Here is a 15,675-nt window from a genome sequence, read left to right on the forward strand (position 1 = left end):
GCATGTAGGGCGGCCCAGTAGTCCGGTGGTTAGCACGTCGGCTTCACAGTGCAGAGGTACCGGGTTCGATTCCAGCTCCGGCCTCCCTGTGTGGAGTTTGCATGTTCTCCCCGGGCCTGCGTGGGTTTTCTCCGGGTGCTCCGGTTTCCTCCCACATTCCAAAAACATGCATGGCAGGCTGATTGGACGCTCTAAATTGTCCCTAGGTGTGAGTGTGAGCGTGGATGGTTGTTCGTCTCTGTGTGCCCTGCGATTGGCTGGCAACCGATTCAGGGTGTCCCCCGCCTACTGCCCGAAGACGGCTGGGATAGGCTCCAGCACCCCCCGCGACCCTAGTGAGGATCAAGCGGTTAGGAAGATGAATGAATGAATGGTTAGCATGTCGCAGTTTTGTTTTCGAAACACAAACAGATTTTTATTTTTTATTTCTTTGGAATGAAGCATTAGCATTAGCGCCTAGCAATAAATTCTCCAATAAGTTGAATTGTTAATTTTTTTATTTTTTTGCAAATGTTTTTGGTTTTAATCTTATATATATATATATATATATATATATATATATATATATATATATATATATTCTGTATATATACAGTATATCGATCGTTATTTTAGCTAGTCTTGTTTTTTAGGAAGCAAACAATGAAGACAAATGCGACAACAACAGCCTGTGCCCACGTTGTGTTTTTGTCAGCGACGATGACAATGATGAAATGATTTTGCTGACTGACCTTTTTTTTTTTTTTTCACAACAGTAACACGATGGTGACAATCTTATAATGTTACTCGACAATCATTTGGTGATAAATGTCATCGCAAGCTTGAATTTTGCTATGTAAATCTGGTGCTAATGGGCTGCTAGCTAGCTAGCAAGCATCCGTTTATTAGCTGCTCTGTGTGCTACTGTTAAGAGTAGAACATGCAGGGGGGGTTGGGGGAGGGGGTTTGGCCGGGATGGAAAGTGTAATACGTTGTTGCCTTATTGATCCATGAATAAAACTATCAGATATCGATCAGACGAAAATGTTGAGGAAATGAACAATGCAAACAAGGTCATCAGCAACAGTTTGGACAGACGTACACAATGGCTTCAATCATTTCCCCAGTCTGCTTTCAGGTCGCCCCCCACCCCTCAAGTTTTCCTCCCGACGGAGGAGATTATTTCACCGATGTACACAGACAGAGCCTCGGAGGCACAAGAGTGCCTTCTGCCATGTGTCGAGGAGCCACATCAGCGTCACACGGACAAGACCGCAATCATCTGATCGACCCCCACCCCCATGCAAGTGTGCACACAAGACACTCGCGCCGTCTCAATGCTCGTCCGTGCTGCCTTACATGAATGCTCCTGGTGTGGGGAAAAGCCTTCTTGCTCAGTGCTTCTCAACTTTTATTGAACCAAGTTCCATATTTGACGCCAGGAAAAATCTAGCAGGCCACCAAATAAACAAAAATGTCAGAATATAATTGATGATCTCATCTTAATTTATTGACTATAGAGTTTATCCGGAGCTCGCATTTATCTGTGTTGATTTAAATGACAAATTGACAACTAATTTTGTACAGTGTATATAAAAAGTCTACACACCCCTGTCCAAACACCAGATTTCAACACCCACAAAAAAAAAATGAAAACGAGCTAATTCATTTCCAAACTTTTTCCACCATTAATGTGACCAATAACTTGTACAGCTCAATTTATTTTAGTTGACTTGATCTTTTTCAGAGGTCCAAGTGCAAATACACAAAAATAATGTGGGATGTTTCTGCGTTTTGAATTAACCCATTTTGGTGCTAGCACCGAATGCTATCGTGTCCTGTTCATATTTCTTTCCACCTCATCTAAGGCTCAAACATTTTACAAGGGATGGATGACTAACGATACCAGGCATCGTATCGGTGCCTTATTTCAAGATATCGGTACTCGAAACGTCGACCGATAACCGTGGTCGTTTCACAAGCAGGAACTAGAAATGAGAAGAATAGCAAATTGCCATTAACTTTGTACAATTTTAAGAAATTTTGCTCTTTTGGGGAAAATAGCTCTTTCTTTAAAATGATCGGTCACTTTTTGGGGGGGGGGGGGGTTGGGGAGGAATTTTGTGTCTCAAAAGTGCGAGTGGTTTCGGTGACTACTCAAGAATTGAGTACGGTACTCAGATTGGTATCGGCCTGAGAAAAAGTGGTAGTGTCACTGTAGAGTCCCAAAAATATAGGGACGACTGCGATTGGCCACTCTGTGTTTTGTGGGTGTGGCTTCATGAAAAAAGAAGAATTCTCGAAACAGCCTTGTAAGAACAATAAGAAAATCAAGACATCAAGCTCAGAAGAACACGGATAGCAGGAAGTGGTCTTGAACAAACAAAGTCATATTTTGTCAATACGGCAAGGCCGGCGCATCGCAAGAGAGCTGACTAATGACGGCGCTAATTCCCCCCCCCCCCCCCCCCCCACCCCGACGAGCGCATCCGACGCTCTCGTAGCACTTCCAGGAAAGGAACGCATTAAGGGCCCGCATAGAGCCCCCACCAGCTTGCCGCTAATAGCGTAGCTTCCTCCGGCACCGAGATTCGTTTTACACAAATGACACAAAACGCACCCAAATGAGAAAAATCTTTCACAAGATGGCGGCCAAGTTTTCTTTCAACGCAGGTTTTCACAATCTTCCGACGCATGTGTGATTTCTAGCTATGAGACACCGATTTTGACACATTGAATAGCATGATTAATTCAGGACTTCATTCTGCACCGTCTGGATTGGGGGGCAGGGGCTGGGGGGGGGGGGGCGGAACAACAGAAAGATTATATTTAACTGGTACACTAACTGGACACTGTAACAGCCTGTGCCCACCCACGCACTAGCGCAGCCAATAAAGGCTTTAGTGCCTCAAATACCGCAGCAACCATGTGGGAGGATTTTATTTATTCATTTTCATTATTCGTCAGAAAAACAAAACAAAAACAACGGGGGGGATGCTATTAAAACCAGTCGAGTGGAGCGATCAACCCCGCGGAACGTTTTCAAACGCCAAACGGTGACTTCACGTTTTAATTGGAGACTTGCGTGTGAGAGGTGATCATCATCGGCGCCTTTGCAATCAAGCGGAGAAGAGAGGTTCATTCGGAGTCCATTAAGGTGAGATTAAAAACAAATGAGCTTTCCTGATTTTTTTTTTTTTTTAAGTCCCTTAATAGTGAAACTGTGAAGACCTTCCAGGCATTTTGCGTTTTCCACATTTTGCAAAGCGACTGGCCTCATTCCTAAATTCCATCCACCCATCTATTTTTCTATTCGCTTATCCTCACAAAGGTCTTTGAGCAGGAGGCGGGGGACACCCTGAACCGGTTGCCAGCCAATCTTCAATCAGCCATGCAGCGGCCCGCTAGTCCAGTGGTTAGCACGTCGGCTTCACAGTACCGAGGTACCGGGTTCGATTCCAGCTCCGGCCTCCCTGTGTGGAGTTTGCATGTTCTCCCCGGGCCTGCGTGGGTTTTCTCCGGGTGCTCCGGTTTCCTCCCACATTCCAAAAACATGCGTGGCAGGCTGATTGAACACTCTAAATTGTCCCTAGGTGTGAGTGTGAGCGTGGATGGTTGTTCGTCTCTGTGTGCCCTGCGATTGGCTGGCAACCGATTCAGGGTGTCCCCCGCCTACTGCCCGGAGACAGCTGGGATGGGCTCTAGCCAGCACCCCCCGCGACCCTAGTGAGGGTCAAGCGGCTCGGAAGATGAATGAATGAATGAATCAGCCATGCATGTTTTTGGAACGTGGGAGGAAACCGGCGCACCCGCAGAAAACCCGCGCAGGCCTCGGGAGAACATGCAAACTCCACACAAAAAAATCTACAAACAACATTTAAAAATAATAATACAGGCGTTTTGAATTGATTTGAATCGGGAAATCCTTTTTTCTTGGTGGTTCAGTTCATGGAAGATTAAAACCTGATTCTCGGTTTGACTCGTCAATGTGTTTTCAACGAGGAGCCGATTCGCTCATTTTGATTTGGCTTCTTTTTGGCTTTTTCCAAACGCGATAAACCAAATAAATGCTCAGCGGAGAGAGTTAAAGAGCCATATTTCAGCCACCAATGCTTTGAACGATAAGAAAGACAGCAAAAATTGGCAACGAATGAATGGATTTCCCCAAACACGTACACTCGAGTAATAGAAGTGTCTGGCAGGGGGGTGGGGGGGGGAGAAAAGTTTCCACTCCACAGAGTGAATGATGACAGTGAAATGACTCTTGACTTAATGACCCTCACTCTGCATTGGAAGAGAAAGGAAACTAATCTCCAGGTGCCCCCCTCTCACCACCCCTCCTCACACTGCTGGAGAAGCACTTTGCTCTCTGAGTCTCCACACTTCCATGTCTTCCTTCCTTTCTGGCCCGACAAAAAAAAATAAAAATAAAGACAACAATAGCCTTCCCTACACACACACAAACACATTCTTGTGTCCGGGTCAAGCATCGGACTGTCTAAAGCCGCAACGGTCAAACCTCGGGAACGTCCGCGTTTAGCTAGGTCCACTGTTAGCATTGCAACTTCTAAGCTTGTACCGCCACAATCAATTTGTCAAATGTCCAGGCAACCACATCAGAATTGAATACCGAGTTTTAATTTCAAAATACACGACAACATGTTGGAATATGATTTGCTGAAAATGCGCAAACAAACGGTGACAACAATGTTAGCAAAACAGCCGCGTCTTACTTGGGGCCTCAAACTGGACATTTGAAATTGTGACACCGTGTTGCATCTTCAGCTGAAATTTAGGGCGTCCCATTAATCGCGGATACTCCACGTCGTCCGCATTTCTTCAACCGTCCTTTCCCGTTTATCTCTTTCAATCACCCGAGTAAGGAGGACCAACATGGTCTTCTTCTGGGTTGCATTAGTGTAGCAGAGACCAAAATGGCGTCCTAACTCTAAAGTGCAGTTAAGACGGACAAGTGCCTGTGTGGACATTTTTTATTTAGTTATTTATTTTTTTTAGCTGATCAGCAGTATCCTCATATCGGAAGCCCAATGCATTAACAAGACCCTCCGACGCTAAGACGGGAAAGCATTAGGTGCCTTCTTTTGGCAAAGTCCCAGAAACAAAGGTTCTCAAGAGGCTCGGGAATTGTTGACGTAGTTGCGCCGTTCGCTCGGAATCGTGAATGTTTGTGTGTGTTAAACCGGGGTTACATCCAGTTCAACCCCCCCCCCCCTTCCATCTCGGGTTTGTATCAATAGGCCTTTTGAGAGAGGCTAACGGGGGTGATCATCATGAGTATGCACCAATGAATGTGAGCTGGGAGAGGGAGGGGGGGGGGTAATCGACTAGAGAAGAAAAAACGATACTTTCCAGAAGACACGGTATCTGGTGATGCTCTCTTGCTTCAATTTACGTCATGACAAAGCAGTTGGTGGAAAAGTAGGGAGGGAGGGAGGACGAGGGCGGTGGTCGTGTGTAATGTGACCATCCAGGACCAAAAGAGACATTCGTGAAAACATGAAATTTCACACACACTTGACGCCAGATAAAAATCAATCAATATTTTATGACTGTGTCACTGTCGAACCTTTGGCCCCATTGAGCCCTCCCTATTCACGGGGGTTAGTAACCCAATTACAAATGAATAACCCCCCCCCCCGCCCCCATAAACGACGTTGACCTTTTGAGAAACTATCCTCAGATGTTCTTCATGTATTTAAAAACTAACGTCCAAAGTCACATGACAATCTTTCACTTCATCACCGCCCAAAAAGGATCCGGACCTTTCTATGCATCATCTTAAGATGTTTACCGCCTTGCTTTCTCTGGCGTCACCTTGACAAGGAGACTTTGCCTGCCCGTCGGACCGCGACTGGTATCTTCCGTCACGCTGCCGTTTGCTATCAGCTAACGCTAGCTTCAAAAGGGAGCAGGGCTTTTCATCGACGTCTTTGGATGTTACAAAAACAAACACAAAAATATGTGGCTCTGCATTTTTTTAGTTCATAGTTTGAATAATTTTCTCCGGAAAATCTACGGTTGTGAATCGGCAAGAGTTTACAGTCAGGCAGGCCGGGCGCTTTCGCTTCATTCTTCATTACTGATCTAACGGCTAACAGTTCTAACAGCTAACATGAAAAAAAAAACGTCCTTGGCACTGAATGAGTTTTACTGACAATGTGTGCCATTTTTGATATGGATATACATCACAGCGGGGGGGCCAAGTTGACACCCATTGTCCTTTAATAATGGCCAACTGGCCGGGCTAAAAATAGCTCACTTGGTCACAAGGACCTGAAGTGGAGTTTTGCACTTGACAGCACACTGACTGAAACTGTTAACGACTCCAATTCTGTCCCTCGAGGTCCAATTTACGTTACGTTCACAATTAAAAACCATTCGGAGCACGTGATCTGTGTGTGATGTGGGTTTTTGTTCAAATACACAGAGAACCAGAAACTGCGGAAAGCTTTGCTAACACCCCCGATGACACAGGCCTGTTTCGAAATCATTCGAAACAGCTCTCACCTTCGTAGGATGCAATTGGCGTGTTTGCGTTCACTCCCTCGCATCTCGATTGACAATGACTGGAAGAGTGAGAGAGACTAAAACAAAAACAAGCGCTTTCGTGTCGTCTAATCCACCTGCTGTGCGCTAACAAAGCAAACACAAGTCTGCTAACACAAACCGTTTGACTCAGACAATCAGTCGCAGGCAAAATTAGCTTGGTTAGCTTAAAAACAAAACCCAGCCTCATGCTTGTAGCATATTAGCTAACAAGCTAACATTGAATTGTCAAGACTCTAAGTCTTGAGTAGTGCTGCAGCATTATGGCCAAAGTGATCATCACGATTATATTCGGGAAATGTATGTTTTTTTTTTTTACTGGACTACTTTAACAAGCGTAAACAACTTTCAGGGCAACATGATTTTTTAACAGGAACGGTCTATGGGTCGTGACCGAAAGAACGAGATCACGGATACAAGCGGCCGAAATGAGTTTTCTCCGCAGGGTGTCCGGGCTCTCCCCTAGAGATAAGGTGAGAAGCTCGGTCATCCGAGAGGGACTCCGAGTCAAGCCGCTTCTCCTCCACATCGAGAGGAGCCAGATGAGGTGGCTTGGGCATCTGATTCGGATGCCTCCTGAACGCCTCCCTGGTGAGGTGTTCCGGGTATGTCCCACCGGGAGGAGACCCCGAGGAAGACCCAGGACACGCTGGAGAGACTATGTCACCCAGCTGGCCTGGGAACGTCTCGGGATCCCCCGGGGAGAGCTGGAAGAAGTAGCTAGGGAGAGGGAAGTCTGGGCTTCCCTGCTAAAGCTGTTGCCCCCGCGACCCGGCCCCAGATGAGCGGTAGAAGATGGATGGATGGATGGACGGTCTGATTATCGTTTTACAAGAATAATCATTAAAAAAAAAAAACAGATACCCAACCATGAAAAGTTTTCCAAGGGCTAACTGAATCTTGGTTAATGTCATTTTGCCAGAATTCAAAAACAAGTGACTTATCCCTTTGCTGCAGTGGTCTCAAAGTTAGGTCCCGGAGGGCTGCTGTCCTGCAGGTTTCCCAAAGTCTCCATTTTGCAACACACCTGATTGAAATGATCAGATCATCAGCAAGCTCTGCGGAAACCTGACATTGAACCTGTTCATTTGAATCAGGTGTGTTGCAACGGGGAGACTTGAAACACATGCAGGACAGCGCCCCCCCCCCCCCCTCCAGGACCTGACTTTGACACATATGCTTCGGAGGCACTCGCTCGGCACCATGATGCTCGTCATCACCATTTGTTGCTGTTCTTTCGACTCCCGCCATGACTGTGCAGTGCGCTGGCTTGTTCTGTAGTCGGTTTAGCATAGCACCGCTTTCGCCCCCTGGTGGACGGATGACCATATGTTGACGAGCAACACAGCAAAGGTTGCATTTAAATTGTAAATATCGCTGACGACCAGGTTCATTTAATTGTGGAATGATTGATGAATTTAGCTCCAATGCAATCTGTGTTCATTTTGAATTTGGACTTAAAGCGGCTTTGCAGACGGTCAGGTTCATGCAGAACATGCGTTTTGTCTGGGCTTAGGTTTTTTGACAATGGAGCACCGCTTTATCCAGCGACTGAATTTATCCATGTTAATTTGGATCTCTGATGGATTCGGAATCATTGATTGACATTTTTGAAGGATTTAGGAGACTATACGGGGGGATTTCTTAACATTATCCAGAGCATGCATTGACGTGTGTTCATTCTGACGGATTCGGTTGACTTTTGACAACCGCGTTGCTTTTTCTGATTTTTCATGAGCGTTAGCGGCTATTTAGTTTGGACTTTTGATTTTTAAATTCAGATAGTATTAATTATTATTATATTATATATATTATATATTATTATTAGGCGGCCCGGTAGCCAAGTGGTTAGCGCGTCAGCTTCACAGTGCAGAGGTACCGGGTTCGATTCCAGCTCCGGCCTCCCTGTGTGGAGTTTGCATGTTCTCCCCGGGCCTGCGTGGGTTTTCTCCGGGTGCTCCGGTTTCCTCCCACATTCCAAAAAACATGCGTGGCAGGCTGATTGAACACTCTAAATTGTCCCTAGGTGTGAGTGTGAGTGCGGATGGTTGTTCGTCTCTGTGTGCCCTGCGATTGGCTGGCAACCGATTCAGGGTGTCCCCCGCCTACTGCCCGAAGACAGCTGGGATAGGCTCCAGCAACCCCCGCAACCCTAGTGAGGATCAAGCGGCTCGGAAGATGAATGAATGAATGAATGAATATTATTATTAGCATTTAGAGCAGGTTGGATAGGTTTTTCCCAAAAATACTCATTTGACTTTTTTTAGGTTTAGTTTTAGTATTTTTTATAAGTACATGGAGTATTTGTAAGATTCAGATACCCCCCCCCCCTCCCCCCCAGCGTACTCGGTATACTCTACACATACTAGTGTACTGCACTGTACCGACCTGGGCACAGCAGCTTGGATTAGATGCATACAGTCACATACGCATGAACACACACACACACACACACGCACATACACACACACACGGATTCCAGACAGGGCTATGTCATGGCCAACACCGTGCGCCATATTGGAGCAGCAGACTGCTCACATCACAACACACACGCACTGGTGGAAGAAGCCAGTCAGCATCATCACCGGATTGAAATCAAAATAAAAAAAAAATAAGAGGGATGACGATGCTGGTGCTGATGTTGAGACACCCCCACCACTCCCAACACACACACACACACACACTCATCTTCTCTCAGCATCACAACAGATCGATGTAGCTTCGGCATAAACATGTCCGGTTACACCTGTCGGATGCACAAATTGGGGTAACGGGTGGGACGCCAAAAAGAAAAAAATCTAATTTTTCTCACATTTGAATCATTTTTTCCCCCTCTCTGCGACTGAAGTATGCTGCAAAAATAGGCAAAATCACGACTTACTCGGCTCCGGTGGTTGATCCAGTCTCCTTCTTCTTTCCACACACGCCCCCCCCCAAACCCCACCCCCTTCAAAAATAAAAAATAAAAAATGGGAGAAAACACGCGTGGTGTTGATTTCTCCCTCTCCTCCTTCCACTCCTTACAAGCTCCCCTCTTCCTCCTCCTCCTCCCCCTCCTCCTCCTCGCCCTCCCTCCCTCCTCTTCGTCCTCGTCCTGGAGGTGATGCCGGTCGTCCGGGTGCCCGCGCGCTTCTCAGGCCGACTGTGGTGGTGGCGACACCCCCGCGGCTCTGCGCCTCGACGTACACGGCGGAGCTCCGAGCATGGGCGGCGGGTTGAAAGCAGGTTGTAATGTCGTTGGTGCGGAGGGAGGGAGGAAGCACGTATAGAGAGGGAGGGGAGGTGAATTTGGAGATGGAAGAAGGGGGAGGGGGTGGGGGGTAGGGGGAGAAAAACAGGGAAGGGGGGAGGGACGGAGGGCCGGGGAGGGCCCTCGGAATAAAAAGGCGTTTCTTATGATGCCGCTGCTCTCTTGTGTTCATCCGAGAGAAGATTCTCGTTCGATCAACTGCAGCTCTGTTTTGAAAACGAGAAGCGGGGGTTATTTGTGGATTTGTCGTCCTCTAGTGGATAAAAAAATGTCATACACGCCTGTCAATGTGACATTAAACGTCCACGTGCTATTTTGGGGTTGATTAACTTCCACACGAAATTAGATTTTTGGATGGATTCTTTTCTCCATTTGACGGGGGGGCTCAAACGAGCAGAATTGCACCTGCGTTGAAAATCCAGCAGAGTGAGCTCGAGTTTCAGAATGAACGTGCAAGAGGCGCCGCTGCTATTTTGGGTCGCAAATATATTTTTGATGAAAGTGCCATTGCCATTTGGGGCGGGGGGGGGGGGGGGGGGGGGGACTAATTTTTGGTTTTCCATAATGCCGTTTGAGTATTTAGTCAATAGCTTATTGACTAAATAGTGAGTTTGAATGTGATTGGTTGATTCCGAACACAGTCAGATCACAGTTAAAAAAATAATGAAAAATACTTTTTCCATTCAAAAGTATAAATCAATTGAGTTGTTCATGTCAGATAGTCGGTCACATTGATTGATAATTTTTTGAAATTCTTCAGCATAGCTAAAAAAAAATAAATTAAAACAAAACACCAGGACATTAGGCAACTCAATTGCTTATTTTCTTTTTTGTCCACGCCATCTAATGAAGGCAAAACATGGTGTGAAATTTGAACGATCACTTGAGGACTTAGGCCATTAAAAAAAAGGAGGCGAGAGACCTTATTCGTCGCTGATTTAATTCTTATCATTTATGTGTGTGTTTTTTGTTGGACATACCTCAAGGGAGCAAAATTGCATGACCGACATCCGGCAGGGAAGCCTTTTTTTTTTAGCTTTAGTGTAAAAGCTGCAAAATATTGGACATTTTCCCCACACTGACTATTACTGACGCGTTAGTTTACATTAAAGCCATGATGTCGCTGTGATGTTATGTCATGGCATCGTTGCAAAGCACTTTGCCATCCAATCACGTTGCGCTCATGCTTTTTCAAACGGCAGCCACCCATCCATCCATCCATCCATCTTCTTAACCGAGGCCGGGTCGCAGGGGCAACAGCTTTAGCAGGGAATCCCAGACTTCCCTCTCCCTAGCTACTTCTTCCAGCTCTCCCCGTGGGATCCCGAGGCGTTCCCAGGCCAGCTGAGTGACATAGTGACATAGTGACATAGTCCTGGGTCTTCCTCGGGGTCATGCCCGAAACACCTCACCAGGGAGGCGTTCAGGAGGCATCCGAATCAGATTCCCAAGCCACTTCATCTGGCTCCTCTCGATGTGGAGGAGAAGCGGCTTGACTCTGAGCCCCTCCCGGTTGACCGAGCTTCTCACCTTATCTCTAAGGGAGAGCCCGGACACCCTGCGGAGAAAACTCATTTCGGCCGCTTGTATCTGGGATCTCGTGGCCATAGATGACTGCACCGATCCACCTGTCGATCTCTCGCTTCCTCCTGCCCTCACTCGTGAACAAGACCCCAAGATACTTAAACTCCTCCACTTGGGGCAAGATCTCCCCCCCGGACCCAGAGGGGGCACTCCACCCTTTTCCGACCGAGGACCATGGTTTCAGATTTGGAGGTGCCGATTCTCATCCCAACCGCTTCACACTCGGCTGCGAAACGCTCCAGTGAGAGTTGGTGAGCCCCTGTTTGAAGGAGCCAACAGCACCACATCATCTGCAAAAAACAGGGATGCAATACCGAGGCCACCAAAACGGACCCCCCCCCCCTCAACGCTTCGGCTGCGCCTAGAAATTCCTGGTACAATTTTCCTACGCCTCAATGAACTCCACCAAAAATTGCGTTACACCACCTGCACCACAACTTAGACCGGTTTTCACCTGGTCTAGAGTCTAGTCTACACTCTATGTTTTTGGAAACCTAGACAAGGTAGTATTGAGCTACAAAAAAATATTGTTTCAATAACGGCACGTGTAATATTGCCGTCTCTTGACATGGGAATATTTGGCTCCAAAAAAAGGGATTGTTTGAGGGTTGGCCCGGAGCGAGGCTGGTGTGCTTTGTGCGGGAGATTTAGGGAGGTTTCCATTTGGGAAACAGTGCGCACATCATCATCCGCCCTTCAGCCATTTTGACTGCGCACACGAGACTTATCCACAATCACATTGAACGCTGTTGACAGATGAGCGTCAGACATATTTTTTTTTTTAATGACAAACAGCACAGGGAGGTCATACGTGACAAGAAAGCGCTATTCGCTGCTTTCTCAAATGTGTTTATGTCTCGATTATTTACGCCCCCCCCCCGACCGGCAGCCCTCAGGCCCAGCTCAGCACTTGACGTCTTATCTCTCTCTCAGAAGCCTCCCTGAATATGAATAAACATTGAAGAGGAGGAAAAAAAAACCGACAAAAATTCACCCTCCCAAAATAAAAAAGCGTTGGTGCCGGGTTGAGATAAGACCTGGAAAAATGACAAAATGTCTCCCGGTTTACTGTTGACAACACGCGGTGGTACTTTAACTGCCATGTTGAAGTTGTTTGGTGACCTTTGCTCATCACTTTTCCCCCCAAAAATCAAATAAAACACAATTTGCTCCGAGATTTATTTCTCAAGACATTTTTCAAGATTAATTGCTGAACGACGGCTGAAAGCGACGCTTTCCCGCCGCCTCGTGCAAAATGCCGAAAAGTACAAAGAAGGAAAAGAAGATGAACAATAGACAGGCTTTATCCTGCCGTGCGCACTTGAAGCAGCTCGTTACGAGAAGTGCACAGCGCCTCGGGAGGCACACAAAAACACACCCACACAAGAGGTTGGAATCGTGATAACAATTCACGCGCAGCTGACATTTTACACCGAGCAGGTAGACGGCAAACATGGAGACATTTTGGAATTTTTCCATCTGTTACGCTTCACAGCCATCTCCTCCTATTTTTCTCGACTGCTTTCCGTGTTTAAAGATCCCGAAGTGAAAATAAACGTCATGTAAAATTTGAACAAAAAATGTGAACGACCGAGTAAATCAAATGAGCCTTCAAAGGCATGAAAATCAAGCCGTTGTCTCTGCTCTCAAACTCTGTGGGTTGTGTCCGCTGAATGCGCAAAACCAATGCCTGCTCAACCAAACGGATGCAACTTCATATGGATCGCTCTGCTAAAATGTCCACTTCTAGCATTCAAGCAAGTGCATTTCAAAATCTGCCGTTTTTTGGCGGGTAGGTGGTTAAAACCTACCCCCCAAAAAACGTAACTCAAATGACGGGTTTTTCTGTCTCAACAAGACGCAGAAAAAAAATTGTTGTGCCTTTTATTTTCAGTACGCTCAATTACTCCAATGGTCTAAGAATCAATTAGCCAAATGTCGGAGGTCTGCTCAAAATTTTCAATTCACTGGGATCGGTTCAACGAAAACATGATTTACTGCCGCATTTGTGAATTGAGCCTTCATCTGCTTTTTTTTTCAATCTCCGCTTGCACGCTCTTTTGATTCTGACTCATCGCCGTCTTCCCTTCCGTCCACGGATTTTCATTGAGCAGCCAGCTTCTGTTTAGTCCCGTCCGGTGTTTTGCATTTTGTGCTAGCTTAAGCGCCTCGTTGCGCATCAGCCTCAATGAGTCAGTACAAGTGCCTGCTCCAATTGTCTTTTTTTTTTTGCAGTAAATGCTACAAGAGTCAGATGTCTGCAGTGTGCCATTTTGCACACATATGAGATGGATCACAGGCTCCGATTTGCTTATTTAAACGATGCCCCCTTGCCAACCACAAATAGAAAAGTCTAGCGCGTCCTTAGCATTTCTGTGACGACTCTTTCTATGATTACTTCCCTGTTTTGAACGCGACGTGACGACGTCTCCAAGCAGATGCGAGTTCTCCCCAATGTCTTGACAGCGAGGAGTGAAAGTGGGTCAGATGTGTGTTTTTTATTTAAGCGAGATCGCAAACCTCTGCCAAGAGCTTCCGTGGAGACGTCTGGTCTGTCTGACACGCTTCCTAGACAGGAGCCAGGGGAGTGAGTCCAGGAGACAGCATGGGGGGACGTAAACAATCTCCGTCAATATTTCTTCCAGTTCAAATGTACTAACCTGGATTTAAAAAAAAGAAAAGTAAAACGCATTTGAACACCTTGTGGAATTTAGTGTTGAATGGAGCGTTGCCAAATTTGGCCGCCATGACCAAAACTGCCTGCGTCTTTCCAGGCATGGATTCTTGAGACTTTTATGATGGAATTGCCTACCAAATTTCACGTTGCCACGTGAAACAGACTTCTAGGGCCAACTGGTCAAAAATGACTTTGGAATAGTTCAAAACAAAATTCCAGGCATCAGTTCTTTAGACTTTTTGGTGGGTCTGCTCATGATAGATTTGCCTACCAAATTTCACATTGCCACATGAAACAGACTTTGAGGGCTCAAATGGTCAAAAAAGGACATCAAGAATAGCTGCTTGAAACCAAAATGACAATCTCCCTGTGTCTTTCCAGGCATGGATTCTTGAGACTTTTTTTGTGGATCCACTCATGATAAATAGCTGACCAAATTTCACATTGCCACATGAAACAGACTTTGAGGGCTCAAATGGTCCAAAAAGGACATCAAGAATAGCTGCTTAAAACCAAAATGACAAGCTCCCTATGTCTTTCCAGGCATGGATTCTTGAGACTTTTTTTGTGGATCCACTCATGATAAATAGCTGACCAAATTTCATGTAGCCACATGAAACAGACTTCTCAGGCAAAATGGTCACAAATGACTCTGGAATAGTTCAAACCAAAAACTCCAGGCATCAGTTCTTAGACTTTTTGGTGGGTCTGCTCATGATAGATTTGCCTACCAAATTTCACATTGCCACATGAAACAGACTTTGAGGGCTCAAATGGTCAAAAAAGGACATCAAGAATAGCTGCTTGAAACCAAAATGACAAGCTCCCTGTGTCTTTCCTGGCATGGATTGTTGAGACTTTTTTTGTGGATCCACTCATGATAAATAGCTGACCAAATTTCATGTAGCCACATGAAACAGACTTCTCAGGCAAAATGGTCAAAAATGACTCTGGAATAGTTCAAATCAAAAACTCCAGGGCATGAGTTCTTATTTTTATTTTTTTGAGAGTCATGATTTGTGGGCCTGCCAAATTTCATGTCGCTATGCGAAATAGGCTAAGGGGTCTAAGTTTCCCCCAAAATTCCTGATTGGGGCTCGAAGGCAGTCTTTGCTATTTTCCATCCACTGTAACATGACTAGGTGAGGCGGGGTAAGCAGTGCATGAAAGAGGTCATAGACATAATACAAACACACACACACACACACACACATGCACGCACACACACAGATATGGGGCCCAGTCCCAATTAGTTTGCTCTGATAACTGTGTCAGTGTAATACTACGCATTGTAAAGCCTTGAGGGTATTGAAGTCAAGCACTGTACAGTCTTACTCATGCATGTGAGGCCACATTCACATCAGACCAATCGAGCGGAAACACTATCGAAGTCTTCTCTTGATACGTGTGCGACCGACACTTGAAAGAGACAATATTTCAGACTTTTGAGTTGAAATGCCCCACATTTCGCAACGTACGAAACTCCAAGATCACCTGTGAGTCTGGTTTCTCATGAAGACCGCGTAGCCTGATTGCACTGCCGCCATTGGCTCGCTTTTCATGTCATTGGATGAAATGGATTGCTGCCAAATAAGTGCCGTTTTGTTTTCTTGTCAAT

At 46.0% G+C, this 15,675-nt stretch overlaps 1 protein-coding gene and 2 long non-coding RNA genes across 7 annotated transcripts in view; 2 read left to right on the forward strand and 1 right to left on the reverse strand.

Annotated features, from left to right (window-relative positions):
- Positions 1–3,308, forward strand: part of LOC127614350 (uncharacterized) — a 130,023-nt gene extending 126,715 nt beyond the window's left edge. The window contains exons 2-3 of the long non-coding RNA XR_007966471.1: positions 57–2,128; positions 2,184–3,308. This is a non-coding gene — a long non-coding RNA (uncharacterized LOC127614350). The remainder of the gene's footprint in view (positions 1–56; positions 2,129–2,183) is intronic.
- Positions 1–9,552, reverse strand: part of palm1b (paralemmin 1b) — an 84,316-nt gene extending 74,764 nt beyond the window's left edge. For 2 of the 5 annotated variants that reach the window (XR_007966461.1, XM_052085604.1), the window contains exon 1: positions 9,428–9,552. The gene's annotated coding sequence lies outside the window, so the exon portion shown is untranslated. The remainder of the gene's footprint in view (positions 1–9,427) is intronic. The other 3 variants (XM_052085603.1, XM_052085602.1, XM_052085601.1) reach the window with 3 other exon arrangements.
- Positions 9,553–9,627: 75 nt separating this feature from the next.
- On the forward strand, positions 9,628–14,061 carry LOC127614354 (uncharacterized). The gene is made up of 2 exons (XR_007966478.1): positions 9,628–9,771; positions 13,616–14,061. It is a non-coding gene; the product is annotated as an uncharacterized LOC127614354 (long non-coding RNA).
- The last annotated feature ends 1,614 nt before the right edge of the window (positions 14,062–15,675 follow it).

The sequence above is a fragment of the Hippocampus zosterae genome, chromosome 14, assembly GCF_025434085.1.
Source record: "Hippocampus zosterae strain Florida chromosome 14, ASM2543408v3, whole genome shotgun sequence".
Lineage (NCBI taxonomy): Eukaryota > Metazoa > Chordata > Actinopteri > Syngnathiformes > Syngnathidae > Hippocampus > Hippocampus zosterae.